General features: G+C 29.8%; 1 pseudogene; it reads left to right on the forward strand.

The window, feature by feature from the left end:
* The first annotated feature begins 885 nt into the window (after nucleotides 1-885).
* On the forward strand, nucleotides 886-3,983 carry LOC117134086 (annotated as a pseudogene).
* Nucleotides 3,984-9,403: the final 5,420 nt, after the last annotated feature.

Below are 9,403 nucleotides of genomic sequence, written 5' to 3' on the forward strand. Positions count from 1 at the left end.
TTTTTGAAAATAAAAATAAAATTTTATTTTCTATTTTAATTTCAAAATTAATTTTATAAAAATATTCTTTTATTTTTTTCAATTTTTTTGAATTTTAAAAGATCTTTTTAATTTTTAGAAAATTTTGGAAGAGTTTTATTTTTTAAAAAGAAAATAAAATTTGATTTTTAATTTTAAATTTCTAAATTAATTTATAAAAATCTTCTTTATTTTTTAATTTTTTGGAATTTTAAAAGATCTTATTAAGTTTTGAGAATTTTTTATATTTAATAATATACCAAATAAGAGTAACATGTTATAAGTACATTGAAAGTGTCTTAGTAGTCCAGTTGTAAAATACTTTGTCATTTGAACCAACCAACCTGGGTTCGAATCCAGGGTTTACATATTTTTAATTTCAAATCATGTAAAACGACGTTGTTTTATCATTTGAAAACGACGTCGTTTCATTGAACGCCAACAATAAACGACGTCATATAATTTCTGTTAAATTTGTTGACGGCGTGCTAAATTGGGCAAGTCAGCGAAAACATTGTTAATTAATTCTAAAGTCTATGAAAAGTTGGGTGTTTTTTGGCCAGCTCAAAAGTTCATGTTTATTTTTTTGGCAATTCGTGCAAAGTTGAGGTTTTTTTGACCGAATTCCCATTTGTGATTGCAATAATTTATTTTCAGTCTTATGATAAAAATTGATAATAGTATAAAACATTATAAGACACTTTAATCGAGCCCACTAATTATTTAATTGGCCCTGGAAGCAAGCAAGTCACGTAGTAATTAATAATTACGCACGCGGAGCTGCTTGCCGAATCAGAAGGTTCGAGTGCCGTCTCGAACATTCTCTCTTGACTATAAAGAAAAGGAAGTAGGGAGAGAGCTGCAAGAAAGGATTCTTATTCGTTCTCTCTCTTTTGGCACGCCATTAACAAAAAAAGAAAGCTCATCGGTTTCTCAGATCCAACTTCTTCTTCGGTTAATCTCTTGTCTTTTCTGATCGCTCGTTAGGTTCGGAACCTTCGCCCTTTCCTCTGTGATCTCTTGCTTTATATAAAGTTGGTTACTTTAAGGTTTTGTCTTGTTCCCTTATGCAGGTCTGAGCCATGGCTTCGAAGAGGATTTTGAAAGAGCTTAAGGATTTGCAGAAGGATCCTCCTTCTCAACTGCAGCGCAGGTACTAAAGACTGAAGCTTTTTTTCTTTATTTTCGTTACTTTGAAAGTTAGGCTGTGATAAAAAAAAAAATCGTTATACTTTTTGTCTCATCTATCTAAATTATGCGTTTGAATTGACTGATTGGTAACAAAGACTGAATCTTTTTTCCTTACCTTCACTACTTTGAAGTGTAATTAGCATGTTAGGGTGTGTGATAAATTCAATACTTTGATTCATATAAGGAAAGTATTCTTTTTGAATTTTTCTGGCAAAGCTTTGATTTTTTTTTTGTCTCTGGCTTGTTTGGTCTTATAATGAACTCAAGATGAACCTTTTCTTTTGTCACTTGATTATCCTGATATGTCTCTATTGATGTGGTTTGATGATAGAGATTTGAGTCTTATTTGTAACGTTTTTCTTGTTGTATGTCACTGCTGATATGTCTCTATTTGATGTGGTTGTGAGGTTTGAGTTTGATGAAGAGTCTTATTAGTAACGTTTTTTTTAATTGATGTAAGGTCTTGGCTGAGGACATGTTCCATTGGCAAGCAACTATCATGGGACCTCCTGACAGTCCTTACGCTGGAGGAGTCTTTTTGGTTTCCATTCACTTTCCTCCGGATTATCCTTTCAAGCCCCAAAGGTTTTGTCTTTTTTTTTTCTCAGTAACTCAGTCATCATTTAAGTTCATGGTCAGTCATCTTTATGAATGTGTGTATCTGATTTGGCAGGTGTCTTTTAAGACAAGGGGTGTACCATCCCAACATCAACAGCAACGGAAGCATTTGCCTTGATATCCTGAAAGAACAGTGGAGTCCTGCTCTTACCATATCCAAGGTTTGACCTTTGTATCTCTGTCAACCTTTTTAAACACAAAGAAGACTGTTTCTGTTTGTTAATCCGAGTGGTGATGATGCTCTGGATACAGGTTTGCTGTCGATCTGCTCATTGCTGACAGACCCGAACCCAGATGACCCTCTTGTGCCAGAGATTGCGCATATGTACAAGACGGAAAGACCAAGTACGAGTCAACAGCTCGAAGCTGGACGCAGAAGTACGCCATGGGATGATGAAGACTCAGGTCGAAGACAAGCAAAAGCATAACGTTATTTCTCATCTAGATATATTGAACTGCATTTGTTTGGTTTAGTAAACGCTATTATTATGTGATCATAATTGAGCAACTTATATGCTATTGCTCTTACTCGTGTTCCAACTGATATCATTATTATTCACGTTACTTAAGGTTTTAATCATCGAATTACCTCTCCTCATTTGCTTGTGTATGAAATTGCAATTGCAAAAACCTTGTGAATAGCTAAAATTTGGAAAAATATTCTGTTTCAATTTAAAAAATTGCAACAAATTATGAGAAAAATCTTCTCTAATGATTTCAAGAATAGTTGATGTAAGGCACATGCATATACACATTCGTCCTCCTAATGCTAAGGAAGTTGATGAAAAGACTACTAAAAGTTTGGTCTGAGGTTGATTTTCAAAACTTTAAAGAATAAAGAAACGTAGAATATTGTTTGAGCCAAAAATATATATTTTTGGTCGCTGAAAATGTCAAAAAGAATAATGTTTTTTTTTAAACGCTTTGTAACATCATTACAGAGATAGGAACAACTCGATCTCGTACTGATTCATTTGAGTAAATAGTACTCAAATAGTCAACTCTCGTTGAGCGTTTTTTTGGTTGTGAACTCTTACATTTGTATCGTAATCTAACGTAAAAAATAAATTAAAATGCGTTGACTACTGACAACGATGACGGTTTGGATAATTTGTTTTCCAATCTATAAATATTCTCTTAATTGGCAGCTAACAACAAACCAGTCACGTTTTGGAGTGCTTTACTACAAATCTCTTTAATTTATTTTTCTGATCTATCAAATTTCTCTTCAACATGCGTTCTTACTTTTACATTTGGTTGTGGTGCTTAACAACCTATTAGTGATGCACATTTCTTCTATGGGCTTTTAAGTTTCATCTTAAGCCAACAATATAACCTATTTTGTTGCATAATGGGAGTGGATTAGCAAATTAAAATTGAGGGATATAGTAAGAAACTTAATCTTTCAGTCGAAAAGGTTGTTCGAAAAATGAGTGGTTATCACTACAATTGTTAAAAAAAAATTGTTGCAAGGGAGGCTATGTCGTATTTAACACTGATGCTACTTTCGTCCAAAATGTTATGGTTTCATGTGAGGTCAACGATATAGGCTCCCCTGCGACAAATCTTCTTGACAATTCAAAATTTCTTCAGTCAGAAATTAAGTTTCTTACGCATATCCCTTAATTTTAATTTGTTCTACAACTGACAAGAAGATCTATCGTTAAAAAGATTTATACTCTTGTGAAGTCTATCTGACAATGTAAAGGTGAGTAATGAGTACATATGAGACTGATAGATTGGAAAAACAAATCAATGAGATTTGTAGCAAACCATTCGAGTAATATTGAAATAATTAGACTACTTGCGTTGATTACTCTCTTTGTCCAAACATCAACAGCATTTGCTTTGATATCCTGAAAGAACAGTGGAGTCCTGCTCTTACCATTTCCAAGGATTGACCTTTTGTATCTCTGTTACCTTTTTTTAACGCAAAGAAGACTTTTCAGCCGATTATGTTTATTATTTATTAATCCTGATGATGATGATTATTTAGGTATTACTGTCGATTTGCTCATTGCTGACAGACTCGAATCCAGATGATCCTCTTGTGCCAGAGATAGCTCATATGTACAAGACTGATAAAAACCAAGTACAAGTCAACTGCACGAAGCTGGACACAGAAGTACGTCATGGGATGATAAGACTCAAGTGGTCTAAAATAAGGAAAAAGCATAAACGTTATTTCTCATCCAAATATATTAAAACTGCATTTGTTGGCTTTAGTAAACGCTATTATGTGATCATAATCGAGCACAACTTATATGCACTTACTCCTCTCTCGTGTCTTATTTCAACAATTGAATATGAAAACTTATGAAAAGTACACGTAGAATCCCAATTCTGTATTACATCTGAGTTGGAGTGAGACACATACACAACATATAAAGAAGACAGATAACAAAAAATGTGATAAAGCAAACACATTATAAGGTTGCTTTAGATTGCTCCACACATCACTGACCATAAATATCAAATTTATTAAGAAATATACAAATTTTTGAAAATACTATAGGTGCATGCACACCCAATGTGTCTTAAGTGGTTGCCTAGAACTACAATTCCAATGTGCAAATGCAAAGGTTCTTGAAAAATATTGAAAGAAGGTTCTCTGAGTTACCAAACCTTTCAATGTGCAAAAGCAAAAAGCTAAAATCCTTTGACATCTTTCTTATTATTAACATCCCACATCGTGGGATTGTAGTGTCATTGGACAATATATATGTGTATGGGCAATCCTCCACTCTTGAACTAATTTTTGGGTGTGAGTTAGGCCCATCACTTATACATACTACTCGACACAAAGATACAAACAGATCAGTAACGTTGAAACCTTATAAATGTGATTGTTGTTGTACAAATCTCAACTCTTTCTTTTAGAAAAATTCACCGTACAATAAAGTAAAGAATAAAAGCTATATATATGTGTGTGTGTGTTTTAATATATTAACATATAAATGTTGATTTTAAAATAATAAAAGTGAAAATAAGTTCTTTTTAGATTATGAATATGATAAAATATTCGATGAAATTATATATTATGATTCAGATATAAATAAGTAGTATATTATAAAATTATTATTTCTTTGATAAAGATTTCATTTGTAAATTTATAAAATATAAAATACTCTGTAAATATAGCATTTCGTATAGGACTCCCAAAATTTCAGGACCGGTTTTGCCGACAAACCCCAATCCAGATGATTCTCTTGTGCCAGATATAGCTCATATGTACAAGACGGATAAAACCATGTACAGTCAACTGCACGAAGGTGGACATAGAAGTACCCCATGGGATGATATGATTCAAGTGGCCGAGACAAGCAACACATAACGTTATTTCTCATCCAAATATGTCAAAACTGCATTGTTGGGGTTACACTATTATGTGATCATGATCGAGCAATTTATATGCTCTCACTCCTCTTGTCTGTCTTATTTCAACAATTTAAGAGACAAAACTCATGAAAAATACACCTATGATCAGGGGCGAATCCTGAACGTCTTCTCACTAGGCGCACAATGCTATACTGACTACTGAGTATAAGCTTATAAATTTCAATGTGCGTAAAGTATAGTGAAAAATTAGGCATTGGTTTTAGAGTCTCCATATAATCTGAACTTTTAGTGCCTTAGAGCATCTCCAATGGTAAACTTCGTTTTTTTTTTCAAAAATGAAGAATCATGTTTGTCAATGGTTTGCTTCATTTCTTTCTTCAAAAAAAAAAATATTCCAAGTATATTCTTTTTCTGTTTTATCATTATTTATCAAAAACATTTTTTACTTTTGCTAGTTTACTAATTTTACCCAAGTTTTTATTTAACAATATTTCACCACAATTGCTAATTAATATTAAATAGATATTATCATACAGTATAATTATTAACACCTTGGAAGAAGGAAATAAAAAACTATTGGAGAAATTAGAGAAAACAAGCGCACAAAGACGACAATGTTTAGAGATTCAAAACAAGACTTATGTTTTGAAGAAGTTTAAAGAAGAGAACGAAATTTTATTTCGTGATTTGAACTTCATACAAGATCCTAATGTTCGTGCATACATTCAATCTGAGCAAAATCAAATTTTAGTAGAAAGGAGTGAACAACAACAAGCTCAACAGCCTTCTCAGGCAGCCACTTCATTTGGACAATATTTTAACAATCTTAGTGGATCTAAAAAATGATTTACGATATTATTAAGTGTTAGTTTATGATGTGCTAAGTTTTTTTTTTAATTTAGATTGGTGTTTATCAAGTCTTTCAGTTTTTATATAATTTATGTAATTGTGTTTCATCTAATATTAGTAAAAAAACATGTTTCTAGTATATTTAATATTTTAAATTGATTGAATAAAAATAATAATAAAAACTTTAAAAGTAAGTTGATAATATTAGCTCTTATAGTTTATTTAAGTAAAAACTAAGAACAAGTTAAAGTTGAGGGACCAATCTGTAATTAAAAAATGTATCTTCAAAAAATAAAGAAATAAAGAAAAAAATGAAGAAAAAAATGAAACAAAAAATAAAAAATGAAGCACCATTGGAGATGCTCTCACATAATAAAATTTCAACATAACCAATCCTCATTTTTAGTTACAGTAAGTACTTTTAATTAAATTGTTATGTTGCTACTAAATATTTAGTAATTAGTTTTAAGAGATGCTTTTAATCTTTGCTTTTTATACTTTTTATAATTAGTTTTTTAAGTATATAGAATATCAGTTATGTAAATATTTTAATATTTTAATTTACTTTAGACCTCTAGACTGCTTCGCACAGAACTGGCCATAAATTATCAAATTATTAAAAATATACAAATTTTTGAAAATATTATAGGTGCATGTGTACTCAATATTGTCTAGTGCCTAGAATCCCAATGTGCAAAGGTTCTTGAAAATCTCGAAAGAATGTTCTCTGAGCTACTAAACCTTTCAATGTTCAAATGCAAAAAGCTAAACTCCGTTGACATCTTTCTTATACATATTACTCGACACAAAGATACAAACAGATAGTGACGTTCCGAACCTTATAATGTGATTGTTGTAATTGTACAAATCTCAACTCTTTCTTTTAGAAAAAACTAGATTGTTTGTCCGCGCTACGCGCGGAAAGGTATTTTTTGATAAAAAAATTATTACGGAAATTAAAATATAGCATGGAAATAAAACTGTATTAAAATGTTTGGAGAATTGTGTACGAAATAAAGAGGAGTTTGTTTATTGTTTAACAACGTAGACAAAAGAAAAAATGGTTGTGCTGCAGAAGAGTGGGCTGGAGGGATATTGGAGTCATGTACTTTGTAGAGTTCCTTAGTAATCTTTTGGTGGAAGAAGCTTATGTGATGTTTTTCCCAGTTGTTTGGTGGCTAAAGGGCTGCCAATCATTTAAATGGAAACTGTTGATCATAATATATGAGATATAGATGTTGAAATTATCATAGAATATTTTTTTTTACCGTTGTGAGCTGGGAGATATATAAAGATTTCTTTATAGACTATATTCTTCACTTTCTCTACGTGTGAACTCCGATCTTATGCATAAAACCATCTATTTAATGAACATAGTTTTTTCGATGTCAGGTTTTCGGAGAACACGCCCCAGATCATATGTTTCTTTAACTGTGATATTATGTTCACCTTCCAAGTGAATGATTAGCTTTTGGACTGATGGTTTCCTTTTGTGAATATGGAATGCAAACATTCACCACATAGACTCACAAGCTGTTAAGTAGCGACAGTCGATGAAGTCTTGGAATGCCCTGCATAGAGCACAGTGTGGTGTAAATGTGAATAATTATTTATTATATTTTATTCACAATTTTGTATTACAAAGTCTTTAGAATTACCTGCTTTAAAATATATATATATAGGTTTTTGTATTTATTATTTGGTTGTGTTAAGAATTATTATACTCGTTTTTTGAATTAGTATGTATCTATATCTATATTATTATTTGCGAAATAAATTTTTACAACGGAGCTCTCACGTTAAAAGTTAGAACGGTTAATATCGTTTATACCCTTAATGAATAATTATATAAATTAGTAGAAATATGAAAACGAATTTCAAATCTATCTGATTAAAAAATGATTAAAATTAATAATAAATCGTTTATACCCTTAATGAATAAATTATATAAATAGTCAAAAATAAAAACATGTTTTAAAACATAAGATAATTGTTAGATATATTCTGTTGTTATCTGAAAATAATATTTTATTATAAAATTTATAGTTAGATATAAAATAATTTATAATTAAATGCTAATCAAACAAATAAATATATTTTCTAAAATATATGTGAATGTCTTTAAAATTTAACACACACAATAAGCATATATATTTTTTGATAAAAAGTAATGAATATATATTAATAATATTTTATTTTATGTTATATCTGATAATTGACTATAAGTAAATATAATAAAATTCTCAAAAATAAAATAAATTTTTAAAACATAAGATAATTCTTAAATATGTTGTATTTTTATCTGAAATAATATTTTTAATTATAAAATATAAATTTTAATGTTTTATTTTATCTTTTTAAAAATATAATTAATAATTTATTATGTTGGTTTTGATTTAATATTTATAAAAGGATAAATATCTATAAAAATACTATGCCCGCATGTGCGGGCGGAACACCCAGTTGAATATAATATTTAGTGTAAATGTTTGGAATATTTTGTGTAAACGTTTGGAATATTTTTTTAGATATAAAAGTATAAATTATGCTAATTTGAAAAAGTATAACTTAGTAATAGTAGAGTATAATTATTTGACATTAAACTTCTGAACAGATAGTAGTCTATATTTTCTAAAAACCATGTAGGCATAGTTTGATTCATAATATAGTATCCAATGTGTATAGTTTTTTTTTTTTAAATGTTTACCCTAGGGAGGTTTTTAAAGTGGTAATTTCTAAATTTATTTTATTTTTATTTTTTCCATCATTAACCTTTGAGGAATTCTGTAAACCTAATTGATTAAAAATACAAAATATTCAATACAATAGTTTTTTTTTTGGATCCACCTTTACACTAAATTTGTGTTAAAACTTACATCTGATTACTTTGGAAACTGGTGTATTTTTTTGAATTTTTTTTGGTGGCTTTTAAAACATGTGTTGAAACATCTTGGTTTTAATGTCCTCGGCAATTGCAGGGAAAAGAAACATTTCCTTCAAGTTGGTAGGTAAATCTGAAATATTTTTACTGTAATACCTAATATTTATGTCCACTGACTAAAATAAGTATGCTAATATAATTTGAATAGACAACAATGGTGAATTTATAATCAAGTTCTCAAAAAGGTCTGTTGAATAGTTTGATATAAAGATAACTTTTATAATTTGATTGTCTCATTAGACTTAGCATATTAATCTAATCTATTAAAATAGAGTCTTATTTTTTATCTACCATTTACAAGTTGTCATTTAGTTTTGGACTTCCTTTAGAATAGCACGTGTTTGGATATAGAAATGTGTTTGGTTCCTTGGATATATCAACTTATTACAACTTAGTTTAAACCAACAGAGAAATAATCTTATCATCGATCAAACAAGTTTGGTTCCT

This window comes from Brassica rapa, chromosome A01 (genome assembly GCF_000309985.2).
Source record: "Brassica rapa cultivar Chiifu-401-42 chromosome A01, CAAS_Brap_v3.01, whole genome shotgun sequence".
Taxonomy (NCBI): domain Eukaryota; kingdom Viridiplantae; phylum Streptophyta; class Magnoliopsida; order Brassicales; family Brassicaceae; genus Brassica; species Brassica rapa.